This window comes from Silurus meridionalis, chromosome 22 (genome assembly GCF_014805685.1).
Source record: "Silurus meridionalis isolate SWU-2019-XX chromosome 22, ASM1480568v1, whole genome shotgun sequence".
NCBI classification, from domain to species: Eukaryota; Metazoa; Chordata; class Actinopteri; order Siluriformes; family Siluridae; genus Silurus; species Silurus meridionalis.
The window spans coordinates 10353627-10379146 of record NC_060905.1 but is presented as its reverse complement, the minus strand read 5'-3'; the positions used below and the strand labels follow the sequence as shown (position 1 = coordinate 10379146).

The 25520-nt window shown below is 38.3% G+C and overlaps 1 long non-coding RNA gene across 1 annotated transcript; it reads right to left on the bottom strand.

Annotated features, from left to right (window-relative positions):
• Positions 1-2955: 2955 nt before the first annotated feature.
• Positions 2956-22001, bottom strand: LOC124376146. The gene is made up of 2 exons (XR_006923779.1): positions 21708-22001; positions 2956-3278 (listed from the first exon to the last, which is right to left on the bottom strand). It is a non-coding gene; the product is annotated as an uncharacterized LOC124376146 (long non-coding RNA).
• Positions 22002-25520: the final 3519 nt, after the last annotated feature.

Below are 25520 nucleotides of genomic sequence, written 5' to 3'. Positions count from 1 at the left end.
TCCCAAAAACATGCAGGTAGTTAAATTAAATTTTCTAAATGAACATTGGGTGTTAATGAGTGAGTGCATGGTTCCATTTTCCTTTTAAAGCCGTATTCCTGGCTTGAGCGCAGTGCTCTCAGGATATATTCTGAATCTACTACAACCCTGACCAAGATAAAGTGGTTACCAAAGATCTCTTGCAGTAAAAACTAGGCAGTAAAACCGAGGCTATTCTACAGAATAATTATTATGTTGCTGATAGACTGAAAGAGTTAATGTTTGATATCACAACATGCAATCAAATCATACATCTACTTATTGGTACTCACTCATTTCATAGATCATGCAAGACATTAGAGCTACTGATTTTATGTGAAACAATTTTGTTTCTATTCATCATGACAGTATATGCTAACAAAGTACTACACAACATTATCATTTATACAGTACATTTTGTGTCATTATGTTAATCAAAAATTGGTTATTTGTTTTTGTGAAGAGTAATAATGCCACACAATATTTAACATTCTTTTCTTTATTTCTTTAATATGATAGTGGTGCTAAATTGGGATGATAATTATATATAAGGTAAATACATTGCCAAACATTTTGATGATCATCTCCTTTTAAAATGTGTTCATGTTCTATCCAATGTTGTTGTCTGTGTTTATAAATAGTACTGGTAAGCATGTTTGCATGTTGGGGGTTTTAACCTTACCTCTACCCTGGGAGTGGAGAGTTTGTTCTTCCTATGCTTTGGGGATTTTTTTGGTTTCATTCCAAAAATTCCCCATTTCAAAGACATGCAGTGTAGGTTGAGTGGCATTTGTGAATTGTATGTAGTGTGTGAATAAATTATTGTGCTCTGCAATGAGTTGTCACACAATCCAGGGTGTACAAGCCTTGTGCCTTAAGTTCAATGGTATAGACTCCAAGCTTCAGATGACCCTGTACAGAACAAGCAGTACAGATAATTATTAAGATGTTGCAATATACATAGATATTGCCATATGAAGAGGACACATAGTACTTGCACATCAATAATGTATAGTGGACCACAGAGTAAAAGCATATTTAATCAAACAAATGTTCATTCTTTTTTCTTTAGTAACCACTGTATCCTGGTCAGTGCTGTTCCAGAGCCTTTCCCAAGAAAGCTGGACACAGGTCAGCGACAAACCTGCTTGCTAGAGCATCCAAGGGAAAGTCATTTGCTGCAACTGCTTGTAAATGCCATTTCCTGAAAGTCATGGTCATCTTCTACTGCATAACACTGAAGGCAGTTCTGGAGATGACACCAAAAAGTGGCAATCTATTTTTATAAGCCCATATTTTAAGTTCCTGCAAAGCTTTGATAGTCAGTTGAAGTCCACTTCACAAGGGAAGCCAGAATTTATTAAATGTTCCCAACCCATTGTTAATTTGAATATGTAATTGCCAGAAAATTGGTCAGTAATTATCCATGTAATGGTGAGAAAGACAGTACCTCACTTACGGGAAAGGAACAATCTTTCTAGAGGCTAAATATACCTTTGGGATTGTTGGATTGATGGAATAATTATATCTAGTGACAAAAGAGGGACTGTGTCCTACTGAGTCAGCACTAACTCTGAGTAGTCATGTAGAGGCAACAGGCATGGAATAATTTGTTTTGTGTGTTCAATTAATTTTATTGTTAAATCTAATTGAAACATGATTTACTAATGGATCAAACATGTATTTGTTTTTTGTTTATTATTCTTTGTCTTTTTGGTCCTGTTCCAATCCTCTGTGTATTGTGGAGACTGTATTGTTACTGTATAGAAGATTTTTATTTGTATCATAAACTATAAACTTCAGTCTGTGAAGAAAAGCTCTGCATAACAAATCATTTGATATTTTTTGCAGAAACTACTATGTGATCTAAAGCTATATTGTGAAATGGGAATTTTCTATCTTATGCTGTTCTAAAATAACACAAATGAGATGTTTGGTATTTCACATTCAAGTTAGCAGACCAGATGTGGTCTTTAGAGTCTGTTTTATCTCTGGTCTTAGAGCTGCTTTCTTCATTTATTTATAAAGTTTCACTGACACATTGCAACCCAATGTTTTCACAACCTTGCTTGACCCGACACAAAGAGAAGAATTGTTTCATTTCTGCTTCAGAGTCTTATTTTGTACAGAAATGGATAGGGGGAAATTAGGACTCAACAGAACTAAATTTCAAAGGGGAAAAAAGGAAATTGTAAAACAAAATACAGTTGAGAATATAGCTTTATGTTAAAATTTTGCATGGTCAAAAAAGCAAGAACTGAAGTAATGAAATAGTTCTTCCAAGCATCAAACATTAACTATAGATTAAAATGTACAAAAAGCGTCTCCCAAATGACAGGAATTTCTCCTTATCCTATTCTATGATTAGTGAATCTAAATTAGCCAAAGCAACTCTCCTGAAGCACTAAGAAATTAAAACATAGTATAGCATATTGTTTAGCCTCTAAAAAGCTTGCTTTCTGGGTGGATAGTTTGCAGTATACATTCCTCCCTGACTGATTGATGTGACTGAACCCACATTTGCTGTGAGTAATGCAAATGACAAACTGTATTAGCCATTATTGCAGTCAAACTTTTATTAGACACCCATTCAATTGTTTATGCATTGAGGCCTTGGAAAAAAGGATATTAACCAAATTTATCATAGTCAGTATGTTTCACTGCAATGCATAGATGTGTAGGTAGCCATGATGGGAAGTGTAAATGATGCGAAGAGTACCAAATAAGATCATGTCTATACCAAGGTGTTCGTGCAGCATAGCACTAGTCTGTATCAAGCCTGTAGTAAACACATGCCCTGCAAATATCTGAGACCACTTTCTGGAATAAATAATATGACTGATGTTGATGACAACTTTTTATATATTTTTTTGTTGTATTAGAAAACCTACAAAATAAGATATGTTATAGAAGATATGAAAACATGAAAGACTCGCATCGGTGAATACAGTGTCTTTATTTGGGACTAAAACTAAAAGTGAAAAGGAGGAAAAAAAATTCTGATGTCCAGGGAAGTGGGTGTGGAGTGGCTGGAGCGGGGACTGGAGTGGGGACTGGAGTGGGGGCCGAAGAGTAGGCTGAAGCGGGGGGTGGAGCAGGAGGAGGAGCGGGGCATTCCCGCCTAGCAACAATGCCTCAGGTCCTGAGAGGCAGGCTGGATCTGCCCAGGTCGCCTTTGGCGCATAGGATTTGGGGACTTCCTGCCGCAAGGACAAGGAGTCTCCCACCTTTACGGGGCGTTAAGAGGGTGCCGCCTAAACCTGTAATGAGAGAGAATAGGGGAGAGAGTCACCATTAGACAGGAGCCAAAGGTTCTCCCCATCATTGTCCTGCTGGCAGCCTATAATAGGCACCACCAGCCTTGAAGACAGTGATATAGTGATAGATAGATAGATAGATAGATAGATAGATAGATAGATAGATAGATAGATAGATAGATAGATAGATAGATAGATAGATAGATAGATAGATAGATAGATAGATAGATAGATAGATAGATAGATAGATAGATAGATAGATAGATAGAAAACCAATGTGTTCATGACACGAAAATTCCTCTTTTTTCGTGTCACTCAGCACGACCGCATCCGTCTGGCTTCGTCTTCATAGCCACGTAGGCAGAGGATCATGGGTAATGCTGACAGAAATGCCAATCGTAATCTTTTTTCGGCATTTCTATCAGAGAATAAGGCAGAAAATATATGGCTAGGGATAGGGTTAGGGTAAGGATTAGGGTTATACTGTAATAAATGTGTGTGTCTCTAATTAACACAGTCTTCTTCATTAATCTGGAGAATATATTAACTTAATCTTAAATGTAAGGAACCACTGACGATGGTTTGTCATAGCGAGTAGTTTACGAATATAATGCAATAAAAACAAGAATAAAATCTCCTGCTTACATGTTAAGTAATAGTGCTTGATGATTAAAAAAAATCAATAACAAACGAGAAAAAAAAACAGTACAGCCTCTGGCGGAGGCACCAAAAATACTTTCTATTAAAATGCATTACATAGAAAGTCGTCCTCAGTGAAACGATAAAAGAGGGGAATGTGTGTCTATAAACACAAATCAATAGATTACATTTCATGACTATATAGAGACTAGAGAATAACCCATACCTACAAAATAGCCTTCATCAATTTATTAAGGTTTATCCATGATTTAAAAAATCTGTTATTTAGTGCACACAATATTAAAAAAAAGGACCATAAAAGGAAGAGAATGTACTTGATGAAATCTCTATCAGCTGAAAAATGTTTATATTTTTGAAAAAATATCTGCCTTTGGGCAATTTATAAATGTCAAATTGTGTTTTAAAGTAGATCAGAAATCTATTTCAGTTTTCAAACAAGAAAGCGTCTCAGTTCCTTCTATCATGTTAGGCAGCTGCTTAGAAACGTAATAACATTGCATGGTCTATTGTAAGTTCTTAGACAATTGTCTGTCCCTTGATCAATTATTTACCACTAACAGCATGTTCACAGATTCAGCTCCTTGCTTTTCTTGTCATAACTGAATTCTTGTGGACATAGTTTCCAAACATGGACAGAATGTTGGGGCAATTTTGTATCCTAAGTATTAACTAGGTGCAATGAGATAATACTGTAAATGTTAGCAGCCAATTGATTTCTATTGGTGATGCTAGGTAGTGAAGCCAAGCATCACAATGTGTTAAACAACTTGGCTTTGTCATCTAACCTCAGCAGTAGAGGGTTATTACAGCCAAGAGCTGCACTCAGTGGCAAGATAGGGCCTTTGAATATTCATTAAACTGGCCATTAGAGCATTGGCTTTTCCCCTAACTAACCAATCAAAGATAATGAATTTGATGTGCAAAGCTTCAATCATTAAAATGGCATCATGCTGTGAAGAAGGAGGCCTTAAACTAAACAGATTATTTGAAAAGAAGTGAAAGGAATGTAAATAGCTGGGAATTCTCCTCAGTCCTCAGAACCTCACATTCAATTTGGAATTAGCTTGATGCAGTCACTACTGATCTTGTTCAACTAATGTTGATCCAGTTTTATTGTGAATTAATAATGCACTAATATGAAAAATATTCCTAATGTATATTGAGTTGATGACCCTTAATACCCTTTTAAGTTATGTAACTAAACAAAGGCTCCAACTCCTGCTGGGTATCAGGAATCGTTTCTTTTTTTTTTTTAAGTGAGAAACTAAACTGCCTTTTTTTACTATTCTTAGCAGTGTTCAGTTCAGCACAGAAAGAAACTAATCAAATTGGATCAGTGATGCAATACGGGTAAAATATTATGTTCGAGGGAAGTGGGTGATGTTAAGAAGAACACAATGGAATATTTCATCAGGAACAGTCATGTAGTCGCAAAATTCCCATATCAATTTCTCTCTCTCTCTCTCTCTCTCTCTCTCTCTCTCACACACACACACACACACACACACACACACACACACACACTTTTACTGTTGTACAGTACTGTAGGGTATTTTAGTAGGGTACTTCCTACAACTTTATTAAAACTTGATAATGTCTGCTATTTGTTCTATCATTCTTTAATCCCACTCCTGCCCACCCCTACACACTATAAGCAGAAAGAATGACCAATCCTTCCCCATTCCACAAATATTCATTCATTATTGCTTGCAATAATTCCTAATGATCTTGAGCAGCATATTAAACTAACCGAAACTCTGTATATCCATAACACATCGAGATCTGCAAATCTACCAAACACATTTAATGAGAGGATTAATTAAACAAAAATATTCTATTATGTATGAGTACCAAACACCAATTGGAAGCTGTAGCTGTAGGGTTCTATAAAAAAAAAAAAAAAAAAAGCACTGTTTCTTGCTTTAAAATTTACTTTTCTAGGAACCAAAATGGCGCCAATTCAGTATTGTAAAGGTTATAGGTAATGTCTAATGTGATTTGGTTAAATCTTTTGCACCTACTGTAAAAGCGTTTGTGTTGTCTAGGTCATACATTTTATTGGTACTGGGTTAGACTGGACACTGAGCTTGCTGGAAGCAGAAAACCTCATGTAGATATTGTTGTGTTCCCTGACAGTTAATTTGGTAGAAAGCAAAAGTAAAAAAATGTTTTTGGAATTTTTGTCATACTCATGAGATTTCACAATGAGAAGCCAATTTACGTGTGGCTCAGCTATGATGGTTCTGTGTTTCATTGTGTGGCTGTTTGATGAGGCTTCCTTTAGTTGAATAGATGGAAGGGATTTGTTGTTCCTGTTCACCGACTTGGCAGATACTGCTGAAACCTACTGCTCATGTATTTCCACAATGTCTTCTGTCAAATAATAGATAGATGGACACAAATACAGGTTTCCTTGTTTTATCAAAAGAAATTTGCCCAACACACATGACTAAAAAACAGAAGAATATATCAGTGCCTGAGAAGACATCTTTGGTAAAAACAATATCCAAAACAGACAGCTAATGATTTGAATTGTCTCATGCACCCTGCTGGAGTAAAACATCATCAAGTCACAATGAGTGTAGAAGGTTGTGGTTTGAGGGATTTGCAGAAATGAACATGACAGATGTATGCTTTGTCAGAAACAAACTGCACTTCAAAGTCATTGTCAAGTGATAAAAATGGTCAATCACATAGGCACTGAAATATTCTTGTTTGAGGAGCAAATGCACATTTAATAGTACAGAGAGAAATGTGTTTGTGAAGATTGGTTTTTTTGTGACAAAGCAGGAGCATTGTGACATTTGATTTACCTGACTTCAACATATGACATCTGATTATAAATTTCCTACTCTACATCGTTGACATGACATTTGCTTATCGTGACTTGAATCTAATGTCAAGATGACTAAGAACAGGACCATTAGTTGAGTTGCTACACCATAGTTATTAAACAGTCTGTTACTTCAATAGACTAAAAACAGAAGCATATATAGTTTTTCTTAATTGAAAACACACCTCTATTTATCTTTGACAGTATATTGGCTTGTTAGGGATGGTGCTAGGGCACTCCCCTTATGAGTAAAAGAACCAATGAGACCAACAGCTTTCCAGCCACCTCAGTACCTCAATCACCTGCCCTAAGTTATAGTAGTTGATGTGTTCTCTTTTTCATATGGTAGTCTCACATTCCCTGCACCTATGTTGTAACACACAACTTACTATCTGGTAAAAGAGGTAACTGTCATTATAATCTCCCTCCATTGAGCAACTGCCCACTAAGAGTGTGTGAGAAGAGTCTAGTGTCTCTAGTGATTCAAGGCTTGTACTTTATTCACTGATATAAAGATATATTGCTGATGGTTGGGATTGGGGTCCAGCTGTAGTTTGATAACCCATCTTCGAAAATTCCCTAAATTTTGCAGGCCCTCAGGCACCACCACTACATAAAAGGCCTAGTGAGTCAGAATTAGAAATAGTAGTCTTCTTGCTGTTGAGCAACCTGTGGTCAGATGAAGGAGGGAAGCTTTTAACTTCACAGTATCCAGATTTATGTCGACAGAGTAAATTACCTTGTGTTAAAAAGTATGGTATGTGCTTTTTGAGCATTGCATTCCTACATTTAACCCCAGTTTGCTTTTCTAATAATCTCCACTCTTCTGGAAATATGTTCCACTAGATTTTGGAGTGCGTTAGTAAAGTCAATTACCGATGTATACGAGGAAGCCTGGGGTGCAGTCAGTGTTCCAATTCATCCCAAAGGCGTTCAGTAGGGTTGAGATCAGAGCTCTATAGCAAGCCACTAAAGATCTTTCATGAAGCTCACTTTGTGCACAGGGGCACTGCCATGCCGACACACGTTTGGGTTTCCAAGTTCAAGTGAATGCAAAATGTAATTATACCACATACAAAGACATTTTATACAATTGTGTTCCTCCAGCTTTGTGGTAACCGTTTGTAGAAGAACCTTAAAAATATGGTTTAATTTTGTAGCTAAGAAAGATGAGTGGAAAAAAAGAATAGTGGATCTGTTTTCATCATGTTAATAAATATGAGCTTTGACTCCCAAACTCTATAATTGTGCCCAAATCAAGTAAAGCAAGTAAAAGCCTCCCACTTTCCCACTTTCTGAGAAGCTTTCTTTAAAATTATGCTATTCCCACTGGTATTTGTATTCATTTTTGCTCTGTGCTCTTTTCAAGCTGAAAAATGTATTTGTATTGATGACAAGCAAGTTCATAATCCAGCAATTATCATGTCCCATCCTTAAATAACAATGATTAACCTTTTTTTAATTTAATTTATTTAATACCGCGGGTACATAGTGATGTCACCACACTGATGTGCATGCTAAAACTATTCTTATAGTCTGTTATGAATATGACCGTCTCTAGGTTACATATGCAACCCTGGCTCTACAAGGGAACGAGACGCTGCATCAACAATGCTTTGGGACCGTCTGTTCGCTGTGAACCACTTGTGTAATCTGTCCACTTAAACCACTTGACCTCACCAGTGGGATGACCTAGTGACCAGGAAGCTATGAAAGCATGTGTGAATCCTAGAGATGTTCTCCTTTGGGGAACTCGAGCTGCGTCAACAACGCTTTGGGAACACTGCCAGACTGACAAATCCCTGCCTAGTGTGGATGGGCACAGCTAAATCGAAGGACTGAGGGACTAGGAATTGCGTTAAGGTCGAGACTGTAAGACCTGATGAAGGTCAGCCCACAGCATTGCCACAGGAAGACCCCTTCTATACGGACCGTAGCAGATGAACAGCTGGCCGAATTCCTTCACAGGGCAGTTCTGTGGACATATGTGTCCAGTGTCCGATTAAGCCTCTCCGGGTCGGGGGCCCAAAAGGGAAGAGGATATAATGCCTGGACTGGTCATGGGGCAACAGAGGGAACATAAATGGCACCTTATGCAAAGGCTCGAAGGGAGGCTAGGACAGGGCTCCAGAACTATGTCCTGATCCCACAAAAGCACTCTAAGTCGCACCTGAGGCCTCAGCCTGCGGATATTATGTAGGAAACGTGTCACTAGCGGGTTTTTCCCTAGTGACTGCTCAGCAAGCAGAGCATGATGTGCCGCAATAGCAGACACGTAAACCTGTAGGCTGGAAGGAGACAACCCTTTGGCGAACTGTTCCTGAAGGAATTCCAGCACTGGGCCAACCGGGCAGTTAACTGGATCTAACTGATGGTTCTCACACCATATAATAAACAGGTACAATTTTCCGGTATACAACCTCCTTGTCGAGGGAGCTCTGGACTGGAGAATGGTCTCTACAACCTAAGCTGAGAGACCCAATACTTAAAGCTGTGCCATCTCATGGGCCACAACCACAGCCTCCACAACTCTGAGAAGGGTTACAAGGTCCGCAAACCATAGGCGGCCCGGCCAGCAAGGGGTACCAGAAGGAGACAGACTTCATCCCGGCGAACTCTCTTCAGAACTTCCTGGGAGCAGTGCAGCGGGGGAAAGCACATAGGCAAATCTTTAGCAACACCTGTGCCCGATCCATTTGCAAACCACCAACCAAATCCCCTTTGCCTCGGCAGAAGCGGGACCAGAACCGCAAGGAACGCTGGTGAGAGCGCCCTTCTTGAAGAGCGCTTTTTGGGAGCGGAGCATACACATAAGCATGTGTGCATAATGCAGGCAGTCAGCTTCCTCAGTAACTGACCGAGCATGCTCCACCCCCCAGACACGCATGCAAGGAATAACAAACTTAGTCTGAAGGATTGCTTACCTCTTTCCATTACTTTTTACCTTTGGCTTGCCATAGAAAAACCTAAGAGAAGAAAGAACAGATGCTCACAGAGCACTTTCTGAACAACAGAAGCTAGAGCAGTCTCCCCCGCATGTGCTTTCTTAGCTTCCTGGTCGTTACATCACCCTGTCACGGGGGTTCCATTGGACAAATTACATATGTGTTCCAGAGCGTGTTTACACAGAGGCATTCCCAAAGTGTTGTTGATGCAGCTCGAATTCCTGAAGGGGAACTTTTTATTATTGTATCAATGTTAACTAATAGAATCTGCTAGGGACTAGTCTTGTGGACTATTTCATAAGGTCATAAAAATATATTTCCTGCTAAACAATAAATAAACCAATATGTGAAGGATAATAATTGCATGGGGCAGATAAATCTCAGGCTATTTTACCAAACCTGAGATAGTAATTAATCTAAGTAAATGTAAAGCTCCCCTGAACACAGCCCCACATTTGGTCACTAGAGACTTCTAGCCTTATTTGAACTACTTCTAACAAAAAAAATATATATACAACACTTTGGATATGTGGGCAGAAAGTTTATATGTGAAAGTTTATATTTGTCATGTGTTTGATATTCAGCTACACCACACCATTCTGACAGCAAAGACTCTTCAATACCCTATACACAGAACACTCATTTCTCTTTACTTGGCTGCCTTGCAAGAGGGAATTGTCTCCCTCTTTTGGATTTAGTCTCTCTCCGTGTGACTTGAACCTTCTCACTGTGTTAAGTATTCATCGCACCATCTTTCCCACAAGGTGCCTACAGCCTTCATCTGATTTATATTGTTGTACAAAAACATTTACGTGTATGTTATTAAATTCAGCTGGAACTAGAGGCAGAAAAGTTTAAAGCTCAGACATACAGGTCTATACAGGTTTACAGGTTAACACTGGGTCAGAAAAAACAGGAATTACAATGACTTTACTGGTGCAAAGAACTTTATAGGCACTGAATCTCTTTTTTAGGAGCCATAAATATAAAATGCACTCAGCAAGACTTATAATCCTCCACACAATATTTGATTGTATGAGCAGTGTTGATAACATGGAGGCACCAACAAAGTTAAGCCCTCATTCAAGGGGCTTTCTCCAAGTCAGAAATAAAAAATAAAATCTGTTCTTGTTTGATGAATAGTTGTGACCTACTTTAATTTTCATTGTACAGTAAATAACAAAGAAAAATGCCTGCACGCATTCACTTTTGCCATTCATTTTCTTCAACTCAAATCATGACACAAATGGCTATTCCAGTGGATTCCCCAATTTGGCTTCTCCAGAGTGGAACCCTATTCAGTCACCCTTTCATTTTCTGAAGACTGCCATTCAGCATATATTACCTTGATTACTTGACCAAGTTCAAGAACAGCATGTAACAGCGATAATCAACAACTTCCTCAGAAAACAGCATTGTCAGAATACAGATTGCTGGACATTTTACTGATTTATGTAAGAAAAGATTTAATTGATTTTAATACAGTTAACTTGTGTAAATGTTAACCAACACCAGAATGCACATTGTTACAGTCAGGCTAATAGTTGAAATATTAATATGGCAACATTTCTGTTAAATAATTTTCTCTGTGGTGTCTGTCTAAGGCAATCACATGCATTATTCGCAACAGAAAAAAGCTTCAGTTCAAGGCCCAGAATTGTACTTGATTAAGATAAGAGTGTAAAGATGATGAGCTCCTCTTCTGTACTGTACAAAATATATCTGTTTAAAATATCAAAAGTACTGTAACAGAGTTACAAGCTATGAGAGATCTTTTTAAATTCTTTTGTGATTACTGGACTAGAAAATTGCACAGAGCTTATGCGCATAAAGGCATTTTAGCCCCATGGGACTACCTGTAATGACTGCCTTTGAATCATTGGCCTTCAATTGCTGTCATTGTTTTGTGCAATTTGTCATCTACTGACAATCAGTCACCTGTGGAGATGCATGTATGAGCATCATCCACCTCCGGTCTATCAGTATCTCTACTGCATCCAGAGCATGGGGTCACAATCAATCAACGGATTCAATCCTATCCAGGGAAATCTGACTCTATCTGATGTATACCCCTAGTGAGAAGAGTGACTGACCTGATTTGACCACACTTCTTTACAAAGGCCAGAAGCATGCATTGTTTTTACTAAGATTAATTAAAGTTAACATAGCATTTGCAAGTGCCATAGCACATCACACCAATGCTTGTGTGCTCTCCCATACAGTTATCTGATTTATGTCCATATATCAGAATCAGAAATAGCTTGATTACCAAGTATGTTTACACACACTAGGAATTAGACTTGGGGACAGGATCTTGCAGTGCAGGAGAAGTACAGATATAATATAACAAAATATAAGTAAAACAGAAAATCAAATAATGCACTATATACAGAAGTAGAAATATTGTTCAAATGAATGTACAGATGTTATTTACAAGTTGCAGTTTACAAATGTACCATTTGGATTCTATGTATAAATGGGTCAGTTATGATGGACAATGTGTAGTTATGAGTATTTTAATAGTTCAGGCTGATTATAGCCTGCGGGAAAAACTGTTTTTGTGCCTAGCTGTTCTGGTGGATGGGGCTCTGTAGCGCCAACCAGAAGGTAACAATTCGAAGGGAGAATGGGCTGGGTGTGTGGGGTCCAAAATGATTTCCTTTTCTCCACTCTGGATATTTGAACATACAGAAAAGAATAGTTAATGTATGTAAAAATATATGAACATATTTGTAGTTAGTTACTATGTGAAAATGGTGTCACATAGATGTTAATGTAGAATTTGCTCATGGGAATATTCAACAGTGTTACAGTTCTAGAGAGTAATTTAAGAGGTCAGTCTTGTGCTTATCTTAAGAGTATCTCTGCTGTTGGATGTAGATCTGCAAAATACATACATGTAAATGCAGGGGAATGAAATTATTCAGGCTTTTCATTGTGCATTAAGCTGCAAAATAGTGTAGTTCTGGAATAAAAACCTTCAGGATTGAACATATTTTTTGCTTGATTGCCACTGGATTGATATATACAGTATATATACAAAGATAGTACAAGGATAAACATCCTTTACCCATATATAAACATGTATTCGATACGTATATAAATACAGTGGGGCAAAAAAGTATTTAGTCAGCCACCAATTGTGCAAAATTGGGGTCAAGAACGGTGAGCAAAAATTCCAGAACCACATGGGGGGACCTAGTGAATGACCTGCAGAGAGCTGGGACCAAAGTAACAAAGGCTACCATCAGTAACATGCTACTAAATAGCATGACTAATAGGCTGACTAAATACTTTTTTTGCCCCACTGTATATGTGGCGTATTTGTATCTTTCATATAGTTCTATATCTGTAAAATCCAAACCTGAACATGTGCTTTACATATATTGCCATATCAGATTTCTGTATGGGCTATAAAATGTTGCACTTGAAATTTGCTAATTGACACAAAATGTATGAACACAATGGATTTGCATATGATTCTTAAAATATATGATCTAACCAATCTGTAATGAGAGAAGATTCCTGTTTACAAAAGATGTCTAATGCAGATATTCTAGGATGTATTATAAAATGTAGAAAAACAAATCAAGAGTAAATACAGGCTGTGAAAAAAAGTTCAATTTAGGTGACTTCTGCAAGGCATTGTGCAGTATGATGTGTGTAGAGAGAAAGAGAAGGGGGTTGCTTTTTCTCTGTGAAGTAAAATATAAGATGTTTTTACTCTCTCACTCATGTTTCTTTACACTGTCACACTTTCCTACTCTCTGCCACTTGTCCCCTGGCTTTATTCTTTTACTCTGCAGTCAGACTTCTTTTGTGACTAAGGTTGAGGCAGGATGACGTTAGGTTTTTTTCTGCATACGAAAATAAGAAAATGTACAGATTGAAATTAGCTAGCCAAATAAAAAATAATAAATAAATAATTGCATTTTATAAATTTATAAAATGTTATAAATATATAAAAATGTAAAACTTAAAAGGTTATTTTCTTCTGTGTAAGAAAGCGTTTCATAGTTTGCTTATAGTTATACATTTTAAATGTTTAAAGGTGGTATTTTTTGTAGTGAAAGCAAGACTTCTCAGTTTTGCCTTTACCAACCCACTTATTATACTCATACATCAAATGTATTAGAAAAATTTCAATGAGTAATCCAGAATCAAATTCAGAATAAAAAAAATACACTCAACAATGTAAGAAAGATAAGTGTTGAGCTATATGGATGAGGCTTTGCCCAGCTTTGGGGAACAGAAGACCTTTTCCTGTAATAGCCGTTAATAGCACCATGTAGGTAAACGCAGCCCAACATTTAAGAAGGCAAGAAGACAAAAGGGAAAGATGGTTTAATGACAGCGACATTTATTTCAAATACTGCATCAAACATAACAACTTGACTTTGAAAGGTTTTCAGCGGGTAATTATTGTTATTGATTTAGTCCAGCTGTCTTGAACTTTCTGCTTCCATTCTTTGCTATGCATGGCTAATGTTGCAGAGAATCATACCAAACCTACCAAAAAGGAGCTGAATAGAATTTATCCTAGTAAGTTGCATGAGGTATTGGCGAGTAGGTTTTCAGTCAAGAAAGGTTTTCAAGATGCTGTCTCTCTTTCAGCAGCAGGGAAGTTTTCAAACACTGTTGTGCAATGAAGGAAAAACATACTATACCAAGCATTAATGTAAAGCAGGAATTAATAAAAAATATATATATGAACTAAATGTAAAGGCATTGGATAAGAAACGAGGGCCTTGTGTAGCTTTAAAATGTGTGCCATCTGGCAGCAAGCCATCCATGCAGATCACATTACCTAAAATATCTCTCTTTGAATTTTTTTTTCTTTTTGCCCATTAATTGAAAATTAAAAAAATAATAGTGATGGTCATCTGAAGTTGGTATGCTGAAGGGACAAAGGGAGGAAAAAAGTATATATGCATGTATATACACTTTTTTTTATACATTTATATGTACTTTTTTTTTTTAAGTAGGTTCTACTGCATGAGAAGCAGCACTATTATTTATATATATATATATATATATATATATATATATATAAATAAAATCGTTATATACAAATAATAGTGCTGCTTCTCATTCAGTAGAACCTACTTTTATGTGTTTGCCAAGCCAATAGGGGAAAGCATGGTGACACATGTCAGCTGTGAAGAAAATTCTTGAGTGTGTGGAAATCGGTAGCTGGTCATGAAAACAGTGTTAGGTTCCCCAAGGTCTAAAAACATTTAGAGACCTCCACAGTCCTTTTACTGAGCTACAGTACACTGAGCTATACACTAAAACTCCAACATAAGAAAAAATATATATAAAATAAAAATATTTCTACAATAATCTTGTACAAACAGTACTTTCATATATCAAGTTACCACTCCATATATCCCATGCAAGCACTAGGAAGCACTAAACCCTAGCTTTATAGCAGATTCTGATACATTCTGATAGATCCTGGTCGTTTTAAAATGTAACCCCAAACCTGAACTAAAACCAACAAAACATTAATAAATTCAAAATTGTCTCAATTTTTTTTTAATCCACAATTGATATGCAGCAAACTGGATTAATAGAAAGTTCCAAATGACATCGGGCTTACAGGTAAATGTGGGTTTATGTTAAAAAACTTTTTATTAGAATTTCTTAGTATTTATTACTTTGTAACTTTAATTCTGAATATTAAAACAGACACAAATATCTTGAGGACTAAACAAATACACACTTCATTACAAAATACCTTTTTTACCTGAACTGTGTACATTTGAAAAAATGATCAAGACCATTCAAGTAAGTGATTTTCTGCTGTAACATGTAAAGTGACAGATGGTCTTGTCTTATGGTCTCATTATATAAAAACGTAGCCAGGTAGAATTTTGAGTAAGAAAAAAGAGAATTATATCTATTTCAATTAAAATACATTATACCCCCCAGAGCTGCTGAGTTCTGCTGAGTTTGCAAAGTGATTCTTGGTGTTACAGCAGTAACATTTGTCCATTATTATTTTCTGCTTCTGCCATTTTGCTAGTACACTTAGTTTTGTTTGTGCTTAGAGGTTTTTATTATTAAATGCAGTTTCTGTATTGTAAGCTTCTATTTGCTATACCTCACATATATTTTATAATTTAGAACATCTATAGCATGTAAACAATTAATTATTGAAATAAATTTTCAAATAGAGTAGGGATTTATCTGTTGATTTATATATACTTGTCTGTGCACATTTGGAGGTGGCAACAACACAAGCGGCTGATCGCATCTTTATTATATGTACATGTGGAGTATTACCGTATTTTTTGGACTATAAGCCGCTACTTTTTTCCCACGTTTTGAACCCCGCTGCTTAAACAACGAAGCGGCTTATTTATGGGTTTTTCCTGGGTTTTTCCCGGTTTCACAAACTTCAAGCCAATAAACTGAACCCCATACCATTAGACCAATGAAATGTCTGAACAGAAACGAAAAAACGCACTTCACCTGTGTTCTGAGCTGCACGGCATCGGGAGAAAAACATCGCACGACGATGACAAAAGATAAACTCCCCAGAGAAATACAGTGGTACCTTGACCTACGAGTTTTGATTCGTTCCTTGGACGAGCTCGTATCTCAATTTGCTTGCACATCAAATCAGTTTTCCATATTAAAAATACTTAAAATAGCATTAATCCGTTCCAACCCTCAAAATGACACCCTGTTTTTATGTTTCATGTTATTAAATTGGAAAATACATTTCTAAATAACAAATCAGATGAGACGACTTGAGCTAACGAAAACGCCGATAGGGTGTGTGTGTGTGTGAGTGTGTGTGTGTGTGTGTGTGTGTGTGTGTGTGTGTGTGTGGAGGGGGTGTAGAGGCGATAACCGGAGGCGGAGGTAAAACTCGTTTTTTACTATCACTCCTGTACACTACGTATCCCTAAACTTTTACATTTTAACTTTTTCTTCTTTGCTTATCTTAATTTTCGTCACAATCTTCGCTCTTTGGCTTCGCTTCGCCATCTAGCAGCGGCGTCTCGAGCTCGTACCTCAATTTTTTGCTCGCGTAACAAAGCAGCTTATTTATGTTCAAAATAAAAATCTTTGTCAAATTCAGTGGGTGCGGCTTATATAATGCGCTTTATAGTTCGGAAATTACAGTAAATGCAAGATTAGACAGTTGATACATCAGAGACAAAATATCCCAGTCTGTCTGATTTCCAAGTTGAAGGTAAACTGTTTAGTGATTTTATGCTCAACGATAAGTTCAACCTTATGAGTTCTGTCTCTCTTTAAACCTTTAGCTGTTGTTATGGAAATTTTCATTGGTTGTGTCTCAAATCAAAAACTCCTTACCTTACATGCAAAAATGTTTACTAATCATTTTCTAATCTAGAAAATCCAGAAGAGTGGCAGAAATAAACAAACATTTTGGTAGGTTTGAATTCCACACCAGAGCCTTTTTAATTTTAAACATTAACTGGAATAGGAAAAGTGCTTTGTGTGGTTACTCAGTAATGGGCTTCAATATGACATAAGTATGTAATTAGTGATAAAATGCTAGCTGTTTAGAGGATGTCTATTTTTACTGATGAAGTCCTGAGTTTATACACATAATACAGTTTAAGACCTAATAGCCTGCACACTTAATTTACTTGTGGCTTGTGATTTCCAGTACCATTTCAAAAACAATAGAACACAATATTTTAGATATATATAACATTCTATTTTAGCAAAATAAATAAATAATAAAAACACAGTAGTGCAAATCTCCTTTGTCCTCATTTATAAATCAAGCAACCCATTTGGGGTTGTTATGGTTTGTTTGGAACCTCAATGTAAGAAGTATCAACATTAACAGAAAAGCAAAATTCATGGAAAGTTTTAGAATTATTTAGAATTATTATTGTGTTTCGAGGGTCCAGTGTTGATCTTCCACTCCTACGGCATATTCTGCTTATGCACCTACTCACAAAAACAAAAGCCTAGAAGTTCTAAGGTTAGATCTAATTTACAGTGAAGAAAATCAAGCACTCCCCACACAATCCCAGTAAAGAAAGTATCATACAATAAGTGAGAAATGAGTAAAGATTACCCTCTAAACATGTCTAACCTCATATTGATTTTTACATTTATTTCGTTTTTATTTCAATTTTCAGTAATAAATGATTCATAAGACAGTACAGTGGGGTTTTCTGTTTTTATGGGACTAGCAGTAGGCAGAAGGAAATGTTATCATTAATTAACATTGAACCTTTTCATGTGACTTTTCTGCTGGCAGTCATTGCTACTTGTAGGTTAGTTTTAATCAAACGTCTTTTTCTGGTTCTTAGACAAGATTGACTTCTTGTCTTTAGCCGTAATATGCATCTGTTTTTATGCCAAATGCATACTTTTAGGTTGACTGCAATCTACGAAGTATCAACTTTTATATGTCTTTGTTGTCATCGAGTAGGCACAATAATATTCTGCTGTGTAACAATCATTTTCCAGTTATGTATATACTGAACACATTATCTAAAAGAATACACTAGCAGCTACAGTGGCAATATCTCAGATAACCCTGCTCAGTGAATGGCATTTATATACTGATTTCTCAAACCCAACACAAAAGTATTAAATTAATCACAGTGTACAGATTTTAATTTCCCCAAACATTTTTGATTTTATCCAGTACGGGTGGTATAATAAAAGAATTTCTCTAAAAATCAGAAATCAATATGTGAATTTCAATTTTCAATGGAAATCAGGAAGAAAGAAGATAAAGATGTTATATCCATTAACAAGTTTTGAAGCATGACATCAATCAATAGTAACCTTCTGAATTTAAATGTTTGAATATTACTTCAGAGTGTAAAATGCTAAAAAGACACTGCTTGTTTGTATGCATTGCTAAAAATACTGTCTCATTTCAGATGTGAAAAAAGACCCATTGAGGACAATTATAAAACAGGCTTACTAGCAGGTCTCTCTCTTTAGGTGACCACATCATTAAAAAAGCAATTGGTTTAAACAGCTTAAGTTGTAAAATAAATCTTGTAAAAAAAATGTGTTTGCTTGTTTTGGTTATATCTTTGTTTTGTTATATCTTTGGTCATATTCCACTGACACTTTTCACACTGTGTATTGTTAATACATGTAACATATATTTGTATATCAATATATTTCAGTATTGTAATTAATAATAATAATTTTATTGTACTTGTAAAAATAAAAGTATTGTAGATCAATATACGTCAGTATTCTTTTTAATTTCTTTATATATTCTAATAAATATTCTTTATATATTCTAATGTCTTTTCTAATGTTCTAAAGAGGATTTAGGCCAGGTTGTCATTTCACAAGCCATTATTCACATAACCCCGATTATCCAACCCAAACATATCACCAAGCATTCACGTCCCAGTCAACACACAGTTACACACAAATGTTTATTTGGCTTCCAATGCAGAATATACACTGCTATTTCAACATGATCATAAAAAATATAAAAACAAAACTTAGGTATATGTATATAATAAAAAAGAACCTTGCTGGCTGATTTATGCAATGTTCTCAAAGGCAGTAATAGACTATTTATGAGGAAATAGAAGAGAAATCTGTGTTGGCTCAGCAAGAGTTCAACATAAGCTGCCACCTCATAGCAATGTCACCATTACTCTCAGACACACACAAACACACAGCTCCAGTATATGGCATCTCCACTCTCCAAGTGTTCATTCTCCAACCAAAACAGTCAATAATGCAAACCGATCAACCCATCAACCCAAATCTGGGAAAAAACGTTGGTGTTTAGTTAACGGGTGTAAAAAGAAATAACATTTAACTATCTGTCCAGATTAGTATTTCTTCTCCAGCAAATAGTGATTTAATTGTGATCATGTTGGTTTATAGATTAAGAGATTAAAATTACTTTTTTTGCCACAGAAATATAAATCTGTTTCCACTTTGCTTTATTTTACCTCCCTCTGCATATTTAGCATACAAATGAATACTTTTATAAGCACTCATACACACACACACACAAGTTCAAGGTTCATTTATCAAGTTATGGGACCTAATTAATGAGAGAACAAAAGCAAATAGCTTTTTAATCATCTACAATATCAGTAATGAGTTGGTTAACAACTTAATTAGGTCTGAAATGCTTTCTACAGCAATTGAGACTTGTACCTAAGGCTGTGGTTGTAACTTTGCTGTTGGGTGTAGAAGCCCCCCATTGTAAATCAGTCAGAAAATGTAGTCCCTCTTGGATAATCTGAAGGTAATGAGGCAAGCCAAGATAATTATGCTTTGATACCTCTTGCTTGAGCAATTGTAGAGGGGCCTGGTAAAACCCTTCAATTAGTTTTACTACAGTAGATGTTTATAGTAAAAAGATAATTCAGACTTTACTAACCTGAGCATTTTAAACTCTCTTTATTATTAAATGTAAAAAGAAAGAAAATTTCAGGAGCATCACAGATATCTGATTAACATGAGTGGCTCTGATGTCGAGGTCGTAGAACCTAACAAAAGTCAGCGGGGTGGACCAGCCTGCAGCGTTACAAATGTCCTGGAACAACACTAAAGCAGACCAGGTCATAGAGGCCGCCATACCCCGGTTGGAATGAGTCTTAACTCCAAAAGGAGTGGGAAGACCAGGGAAATAATAACACCGACAAATGGCATCCACAGTCCATCTACTGAGCGTCTGCTTATTACCCGGGAAACCTTTTCTGTGAGGGCCTTAGCAGATAAACAGATTCTCTGACTTCTTCCACGGACTCGTCCTGTGGGGGTATGTGTCCAGTGCTCACTGTGTTTCCTGGTTAGGGGCTAAAAAAGGAGGAGGGCAGAATGCCTGCAAAACGACAGGTTGTGAGGGAGCCGCAGGTTTGGGGTACAGAATAGCACCGGGGGCAATGCCAGGCCAGGGGCAAACTCCAGGAGAAACGGAGCCATGGAAAGCCTGTAGGTCCCCGACCCTCTTAACCTGTTAGCCCTCGACACAGATTTTGGGACTCACAGCTGAAATGCCCTACCTAACTTTAAATGTTTAAAAGTGGACAACATACAATTTAAATATATTTAAAAAGAAGACACTTTGAGCTTTACTGTCCATTATATAACAGTTGATATTGCTCAAAAACATAAGTTATAGATGATTAGATACTGTAAAAAAAATCCTTAATTGAAATTTTTTTTCTTCATATATAAATACATGAAATCAGTCCTGGAGCAATCCAGAAAAGTAATGGGTTAAAGCCACATGTCTCATGAGATTATATTTTAAATTTAATGAAGATATCATAATAAAATAAGATTCCTACAAACATTTTTCTGAGACTATGTCTGGTTCGCCCCTCCCCATCCAAATTTTGGGACTCACAGCTGAAATGCTCTACCTGAATTTAAATGTTAACAGTTCCTGAGAAAAATGTGCTACATACACAATTTAAATATCTTTGGAAAGAAGACACTTTGAGCTTTACTGTCAAACATCAAAGTTGATATTGCTCAAAAGATATTGAGTTATAGATGATGAAGTCCCATAGATATACATTTCCTGCATTGAACATTATTTTTATTTCATATATAAATACATGAAATCAGTCCTGGAGCAATCCAGAAAAGTACTGGGTTGAAAGCCACATGTCTCATGAGTTTATCTTTCAAATTTGATGCCTCCCCTGTTTGAGAGACACCTGCAAAACTCCGGTGCCCATTCATACTCTATTCATACATTCTGCATATTAATGAATGACTGACCATTAAAGGCTTTTGTTATACATGTTGGAGATTTGGCATTCATATTGATGGCCAGGTAGCCAGACAAGCTATTGTTTTACAGTCATGGCCATTCATATTGATGTCTGGCCATTCCAATCTCAACAATACACACACACACACACACACACACACACACACACACACACACACAAACTTACTTTTCAAACATTTCTCTTATAAAAACAAACAGGCAATAAAACCAATAAAATCGTATAAAGCTATAAAGGGGGCTTTATTGTAACTTACCGATGAAGATCTCCATGTCTCTGTTGTTACTCCGCCCCCCAAAAATATTTTCCACATAGCTGTTTTTTTTTTGCAAATCTCAAATAAAACAACTTTTTTGATTGTCCATTTTTTCCCCTGTTTTCTTTGTTTTTTTGTAAACAAAGTCCAGTTAGCACGAGCTATAAACAGCTGTTTGTGTTGACCTGAGAGCTGCATCACTTCCTGGTTCATCACCACGTGCTGCTTCGACCAGTATGAGTTCATAAAGAGTAATAAAACTAAGACTCACACGTGAAGAATAAAATCCTCCCATATATCGTTAGAATCCTGCACTTATTGGCTACATTTTCCATCAGTCATTTTGTTTCCATACTGCTACTGGCTGGAAATAAAAGGTTTGAAATGAAAGGTGGCGCATAAAAAACATGATAACACCTGCAGAGAGAGAGAAGACTCCACCCAAGATTTATACTCTTTTACTTTGTATTATTTTTATTATTATTATTATTATTATTATTATTATTTCGAAAGTTATTCGAAAATATATAAACACAAACACCAGCTGAAGTTCTGTGACGTAAACAAAGAAATAAACATCTAAATTACAAAAATGTTTGTTTGGAGCAGAAATGCTTTATGGCATGTTGTTCAGTGGACCCTTATCTTTCCTAATAAACCGGGATTAGCAGCAGTAGATGTGTTTGTGACTCGTTATTACAATAATAATCTAAGTAGTGCATTTTTTTAATGCATGTTGTTGTGTACTGCTTACACAAATTCAGCAAATATATTCGTTATACGTTTTTCATTAATAAACAGTGATCTGAAATTGCTGCTTGAGACTTAGAGCTTTAGAATGATGTATAGTTAGTCATGGTTACTCTTCTTACTTTTTATTTAATCTATTGCTAAACATTAACACCTGAGAACAATGGGCTGTTTGTTGTGCTCACGTGACCCAGAGGTTGCGTGAGCGCTCCCTTAACCCCTAAGAGGTTAAGGGAGGAGATTGCCAGGAGAAAAACGGTTTTAACCGACAAATACCTAAGGGCCACCTTGGCCAAGAGCTCGAAGAAGGACTCAGATATAGCCGCCAGCACAACGGCCAAGTCCCACACAGGCTCTCTGGGTTGTGTCCTGGGCCCTTAGCCTCTGGGTGCCGCATAGGAAACGTGTCACAAGAGAGTGCTTCCCTGAAACTGCACCGCTGGCGGGGTACAGTAAGCCGTGATAGTGGACAAGTAAACCTTCAGGGTTGACGGAGCCAACCCTGTGGCAAACTGTTCCTGCAGGAACTCCAGAATTGATCCAACTGTGCAGTTAACTGGGTCCAACTAGCGGTGCTCACACCACATGGCGAACAGATGCCATTTAGTGGCATACAACCTCCTTGTGGAGGGAGCTCTGGAATGGAGAATCGTCTTTACTACCTCAGTAGACCAGCTGCTAGGAACCGCCCCCCTCAGGAGCCACAGCCACAGCTTTCATAACTCTGGGGGCGGGGTGAACCAGGGATCCCCTTGCCTGTGAGAGGAGATGCCTCCTGGGAGGAATTTCCCAAGGAGGTCCCACAAGGAGGGACAGCAGGTCCATAAACCACGGTCTGCCCGGCCAACAAGGTGCCACCATGAGAAGACGAGCTCCTTCCTGTCAGATTCTCTCCAGAACTTCTGGGATCAGCGCAATAGGGGGAAAGGATGGTGTGGCTTATTCATTTGGTCTTTGTTGATTTGATCATTGTGAATTTCTAGAAAGAATTTTCTTAGCCTCAGCCACATCTGCACCATGGCATCCAGCCCCAATGAGAGACAGAGAGAACCAGAGGGAACAATGCGAAGTCTCTGTCCCCCCTGTCTTTTGCCTTGAAAGGGAGTCTGCTCTCCAGTTCAACCGGCCCGGGATGTAAACTGCTCTTAATGAGAGGAGTTTTCCCTGGGAACATAGGAGGATCTGCCGTGTCAGCCTGTACAGGGGCGAGACCGGAGACAGAGGGGAGACAGGATCTCCGATCTGATGTATGAGATCACCGACATGTTGTCCGTACGGACCAACACATAGTGACCTCTCAGGCCTCGGTGGAAGTGTTCCAGTGCCAAAAATACAGCCATCATCTCCAGGCAGTTTATGTGCCCTGAAAGATGTGACTTGTTCCACCCACCTTGGGCAACGAAAAGAAGCTCACAGGACGGGGCCTCGAGACAGGAAAGTAGGTTCTTTCCATACTTCTAGGGCCCGCAGGGCTCACTGCGAGACCTTGATAGTACGGAATGGATAGCCCTTTCGGGAGAACCCTCTGTCTCTGAGTCACCACTAGAGGGGTCTCAAATGGAGGAGGCCATGTGAGATCACACTGGATGCTGCTGCCATGAGACCAAGCAGCCTCTGGAACTGCCTCACGGTCGGTGACTGGCCTGCTTTTACTCTATTGACTGCAGTGAGGATGACTTCGATCCGGGCAGGAGACAATTGTGCCCACACCTTGGTCGAGTCCCACACTACCTCCAAGAAGGTGGTTCTCTGTACTGGAGAATGAACACTTTTCTTTGCGTTTAGTCTTAACCCCAATTCCTTAATGTGTCCAAGAATGACATCTTGATGCCGGACTACCTGAAGCTCTGATCGAGCTAATACCAACCAATCATTGATATAGTTTAGAATGTGGATGCCCTGAAGCCGTAGCGGGGCTAGAGCCGCAGTCATGCACTTGGTGAAGGTGCAGGGTGAGAGTGCTAGGCCGAATGGGAGGACCTGATATTGGTAAGCTTCACCCGCAAAAGCAAACCTCAGGAACCTCCTGTGAGAAGGAAGGATGGCTATGTGGAAATAGGCGTCCTTTAGATCTATAGTGACAAACCAGTCCCTGGGCTTAATCTGAGACACGATCTCCTTGAGAGTGAGCATCTTGAATCGCCATCCTTCTTTGGAACAAAGAAGTACTGGCTGTAGGAGCCTGACTCTCTGACTAAGGGAGGAACCACCTTGATGGCACCTTTACCTAGGATGGTGCACACCTGTTCCAGGACCAGATCCTGCTTGGGTCCCACCACGGTAGGACACAACCTGTTGAACCGAATCTCAAACTGAGGCTGGTCTATAGCCCTCTCAGAGTGCTGGAGCAGTGACAAGCAGCCGTTGGGGTCTGCTGAGAGGCGGAGGGTCTCCTTCATCCACAGCAATCTTTTGGGGCGAAAATGGAGGGAGACACCTGCGGGAGGGAGGCTGCATTCTGAGGCACATCTTGTGTGAGAATTAACAGCCTGGCCTCCCCCCTGCCCGGAAATCTAATCGGGGAACCAGCCTCTCGAAGCTGGCTTCTAACCCTCTCAGAACAGCTGTGTAGATCCCCTGCAGCTGTGACTACTTCCTGAGCAGGCCCAGTTTCCCTTCATCCCTAGTGCGCTTTGAGGCACATCTTGTGGGAGAGCAAACAGTTCGGCCTCCTGGTGGTGTCGTGGTGGTACGGGGACTGTATAATGAGGTGTAAACCGCCCTCCCTGAAACAGGGCACTCTGATTGTCAGAGCCGCTGCACCACCGCCACTTCACACCACCCAAATGTGCCAGGCTGGGGCTGTGCCCGCCGAGCAGCCCTGTGAAAGTGGCAGGGAAAGTACAGCTAAAACGCCACCAACTGCGTTTTAGACTTCTGAAACCTATTGACTACCGCCCCTACCACATCACCAAACAGGCCAGAAGTAGCTATCAGGGCGTTCAGCAGAAAAACCCTGTCCGGAATCTCTGACAGGGTGAGCCACAGATGACATTTTGTGGCTACTAAGGCTGACATGAAGCGACCGTTGGCCTGTGCTGTTTCCTTGGTGGCTCTAAGGGT